At 42.2% G+C, this 5090-nt stretch overlaps 1 pseudogene; it reads right to left on the minus strand.

Annotated features, from left to right (window-relative positions):
* Positions 1–2125: 2125 nt before the first annotated feature.
* On the minus strand, positions 2126–2648 carry LOC149120528 (TM2 domain-containing protein 1 pseudogene; annotated as a pseudogene).
* Positions 2649–5090: the final 2442 nt, after the last annotated feature.

Consider the following 5090-nt stretch of genomic DNA (forward strand, 5'->3'; position numbering starts at 1 on the left):
CTTATGGCATTCGGATATGGCTGAAGAGCCCATGAGAGTATTTCAGGCATGGAAAGCCAAGACACTCTGGGAAAAAAAAGACCTATATGAAAGATCTCTGTGAGTGAGATCCCAGTGGAAAGAATGGGTCATCAAAGAAGGAGGTACCTTTCTCTGAAGGGAGGAGAGAACTTCCACTTTGACTATGACTTTGTCTAAATAAGATCAGAGTTGGCAAACTCAAAAGGCCTCCATAGCCTTGGCAACTCATGACAAGAGCCTAGGGGTGATTGCTGATGCCATAAATAAGAGTGTCAAATTGTTAAGTCAACAACAGGAGTCACTGTGCACTTACTCCTCATGTAGGATCTCTGTCCTTAATATGCTGTACATTGTTATCTAATGCTATAACTAGTATTCAAACAGTATTTTCACTTTATGTTTCTGTGTGAGTGCAAACTGTTGAAATCTTTACTTAATATATGCTAAATTGATCTTCTGTATATAAAGATAATTGAAAATGAATCTTGATGTGAATATAAGAGGAGAGGGAGCAGTAGAGGGGAGCGTTGCAGGTGGGAGGGAAGTTATGGGGGGGCAAAAGCCATTGTAATCCATAAACTGTACTTTGGAAATCTATATTCATTAAATAAAAGTTTCAAAAAAAGAAAATGTGTGTAAAAAGCACAAATTATGCAGGATGACTATATAGGCCAAGTTAAGGATTATTTCAGATCTTTAAACAGAATTAGACAAAATTATAGACTTTTCATGGAAAGAAATAACCTTAGGCACTCTTCCAGTTCTAATAAAGATAGTAAATAGTACAATCTACTGGCTCCTTGCTCCAAAACAACTGATGGACAAATAATGAACAACAGGATGTATGAGTAATGGAAACTAACAAAACTACTAGGAAAATTTTTGAGACTCTGAACACTGCCTTGAAGTGGAAAATGTTATCTGCAGTGTTGCAACTTAGAACTAGGCTCATTTCAATGCAGTATTGCAAGGATAATTTAAAGGAATTTTAAAATGTCTTCCACTGGATTTTTCTGTATTATCTTAACAAATATTGGCTGCCTGTTAGCCAATAGCTGGGGTAAAATCACATATCTTTAATGATATTCTTTCACTTCTCCACCTCCTCCCTATCCAAACTTTAAAGCTGGTAGATTACAACCTCAACATGCTTAAGGTGAGGTATTTCCCAATGGAAGAAAAGTGTCCCTCTCTGGTTCATTTTCTAAACACAAGATGGAAGTTTCAAAGATGTCTGCATCAGGAAATAGGAGTTTCAAATGAGAAGAAAGACAAATGAAGATGAGCCATGAACATTTTTTTGAAATAATGAGAATAAATTTTTCAAATACAGAGTTGGATGAATATGGGTTAATTCAAAAGACTCAGAATGACAAGAACATCAAGAAAATCCCACACCTATGAATAACAGGAAAAATAGGCTCAAGATGTGTGGCTACACAAGCTGACCAAGGGCATGTGGAAGACTCCAGCCCTAAGAACAAAATGTGCCTGAAGGTAGGCAGTCTTGGCAGTTCTTTGCAGCTCACAGAGTCCATATTTGGAGATAGAAGATAAGAAATCTGCCCACTTGCTGCGAAGCTGTTTTGCTAGGAACACTCAGATGTCTTCTTGCTTATATATGTAGGATATTATTTAGACTTGTCTGTCTCTAACCCCTAATCTATGTAATGCAAATGAAAGTATGTTAGTAGACACAGTAAGGGCTCAGACTATGCGAGTCTGCCACCTACTGGCATTTTTGCACCTGAACCTGCCTTTGAGTAGCTTCTCATCCACTATCACACAAGGGTAGCTGAACCAACTGAGCACACCTAGCCACATTACAGCGAACTTTAAAAACATACAGATTTAAAAAATTTGTAAATACTTTAGAAATTATGAGCATGTCATCTTTTCACTAAATCAACAAGACAAAAAATCACTGAAATCCATAAGTGGATATATGAAGAAGGAAAAAGGAAAATGTGGAAATCCACATGCTGAGAGTTTGCTATTAAAATCAAGAAGGCCCAATTCCATTTTGTTTTTAAAATATGTACAGGTACCACTGTTTTTCTTCTGTGTGTTTCATTAGTGACAATCTTGTAAACCTTGTTCTGTACTAATTTTTAATAAAACTACATTCAGCTGAAGGACCAACAATCTGCAATGAAATAAGAATGGAATCAATTAGGTGGCCAATTTCAGAAAACCCTATAATGTAAAATGTTAACCAACCCAAGGCAGGATATTTGTCCTCAACCATAAATGTAAAAGAGACAATGCAACTGCCCATTTCTAAGAATAGTCACTCACATTTTGGCAAGATAAGGGTTTGAGAAAACCAATTTCATTTCCTATAAAATGTGTTTCCTTGCCACTGAAAACCTTACAAGTTACGTTGGGTGCTGCAAACATGGAACATGAGCTGTGCAGTTTGTACAGTGAACTGGCTGTTGTGTAGCAGCATTTACTTTTGGATCTTTATAAACACATTGTCCCTCTTTGAGATCTTTGGCTCCAGCAATGATGGTGGTGGCAGTCCCCCAAGATCCTGCATTGATTGTTACCAGCCCCAGGACACTCAAGAGCTGAGCTTCCATGGCTGCTGAGGCACAGAGCCCAGAAGGCCTGGAGGCCACCATGTTAAGGACTGGTGCATCAGCCCCATAGAACAGTATTATAATATTTTTTAAATGTTAAAGTAAAAGAGACCAGAGCATGGGCACAAGGTCTGGGTGCCCCTAGAGTAGATCCCTGAGTATGGAGGGGCATTCCCTTAAGCCCATGTTGATGACTCTGCCATCTCTGACCACTTGGAGCTTCTGGGTCCAGCTGATGTTCACCATTCAGCCCCATTGAGAATGCCGGGGCTGCCACAGTCGGAAAGGCCAGTGTGGGTGCAAAGGCTCCATTGGGGGGGGGGTTCCTGGCCTGTGGCTCTCACGCAGCCCACACAGGGGCCATGAGTGCCATCCTTCTGGAGTGTAGCTGGCCATGCATCTCTGACATCCTGGATCCATCTGAGGTCTGGCTGGCCACATTGGAAGCAGAATTGCAAAAGACTGAGACTGCATTTTCAATGAGAATTGCAAAGGTGTGAGAATCATCAAATGCAGTTTATGGGACAGGGGCTACAGAGTTGTCCCTGGGGCCTTGCCTCATCAACATGGCATCATAAGGACCCTCAGGACAAAGCCCTCAGGACAGAGAGCTGCGAGTGAGTGCCGATCCTTTGCCACCTTCTGTCTCTGTGAACAGCCACTCCAGAAGCAAGCGCCATGCAGGAACCAGCTTTCAAAGCAGATAAACCCTGTCAGGCACTTCCTTTTCAATTCCCAGAACTTCTTCAGAAGGAAAAAAAATGGAGGCAGAATGGGCTGAGTTAGTGTCTGATATCAGCCACTCTCCAATGGAGTGCAGAGCTCACCTCCTGCCTTTCTGTCCAGGGCCAGCCATCTTCCACCATCCAGCTCGTGTAGGAACTGGACACAGGTGAGGAGGAACCTTCCACTCTTAGTTGTCCACAATCCTGACAGCTACCCAGTCTACACATGAAGATGGCTCAGGTGTACCCTGAGAAGATAAAGGCATACAAACTGCTGTTCTCCCACCTGAAGTCTAGGGCCTGCTGCAACAGCTGGGTGTTGTGGAGCTCTCTAGGGGCTGGCATGTTCACCTGTGTCACCAGCTACATTGACAGGAACACCCAGGGGGACAGCCTGTTGAGCTGTTCACAGCCTTGGGGCAGGGGAGTTGCAGTAATCCTGGGTAGCATGTGTGGGGCAGTTACTACTGTTGCCCCAAGATCCATTTTATACACAGGGTTGATGGCTGAGCTTAGATCACCACCATTATTCTGGTGCTTGACATGTCCATGCATTACTGGACCATTCTTTTGGACTCTGATTCATGGCCACTCAATGAGTTTGGACATCAAAAGGACCTGGGAGTCAACAAGCCCACTGGCCAGAACCAGGCCCCTTGAAGCAGCGATGCAGTCAGGTTAATAACTCTGGCTGACTGCACACAGCAGACATGCAGATTGAAATCAGGTTCAGAAGATCACTTTTAAAAACAGCAGCCTCTAAGAATCTGCCAAAGGATGCCTGTAAATTAGTCTCTGCACTTCTGGAATTATTGACCCACTGCTGTTCATGGCTTAATGGATGAAAAAGTGAGCGCAACCTCATACAAAGCAATGACGATGGCCTCTAAGAATCTGTCCGACTTGGCCAAAGGAAGCCAACCCATCAGGCTCTGGCTCGTCTAGAATGATGAACCCATTTCATCTCACAGCTTAGCGAATAAAGAAGTGAGAATAACCTCACAAAAGCAATGGAAATGTTCACGTACAAAAATGCTTTGGAAATTCACTTCCATGTGTTAGAAAATAATAGAAAACTAAAACTGAAACACTCTAACCTCAAAAAGTCTGCACTTGGCACCAGTGACTTCCAGGCAGCTACAGGCAAAGACTTTCTTAAAAAGATGCACAACAGACAGCTGCCATGCTTCCCCACTTTCTACTGGGAAATCTCCCTTTCTCAGTCAAGTATTTCCATTCCTGTTTCAAGATCAAACAGCAACCATCCTTTTACTTTTTAAGAAAACCAGAGTTCAGCAACACAAAAAGATATAAACAAAATCTAAGCAAAAAGAACTAAAAGGGGAGAATGCACACTGGCAGGGATGTTCCTCACCAAGAGAGCAGAACCTTAACGAAGTGCAGACTCCTCCTCCGTGCATCACCATTTTACATTTAATCAAATCTCCTCCTTAAACAAATGTATTAGCACCAATGGAAGGCCAGTACCTCTTGTCATAAATAGCAGACAAATGAGAAAACAAAGCCATTGAAAATATTACCTTATTAAATTCCAGCTCTGCTGCCTGCCAAAGCCTCTCAACTTGAAACTTTTTTTTTTAAAGGGAGAGGGATAGGGAGAGATAGGGAGGGATGGGGAGAGCCATAAGCTAGAGGTGTTGAAAACTGGCTAACCTTAGGACAGAATGAGAATGGTAGAGGCATTTATTTCCTCCTTTTGGGAATCATTCTGTTTCGTACCATATCCATGTCCCAACTA

The sequence above is a fragment of the Oryctolagus cuniculus genome, chromosome 19 (assembly GCF_051225735.1).
Source record: "Oryctolagus cuniculus isolate XC-2025 breed Fujian yellow rabbit chromosome 19, ASM5122573v1, whole genome shotgun sequence".
NCBI lineage: Eukaryota > Metazoa > Chordata > Mammalia > Lagomorpha > Leporidae > Oryctolagus > Oryctolagus cuniculus.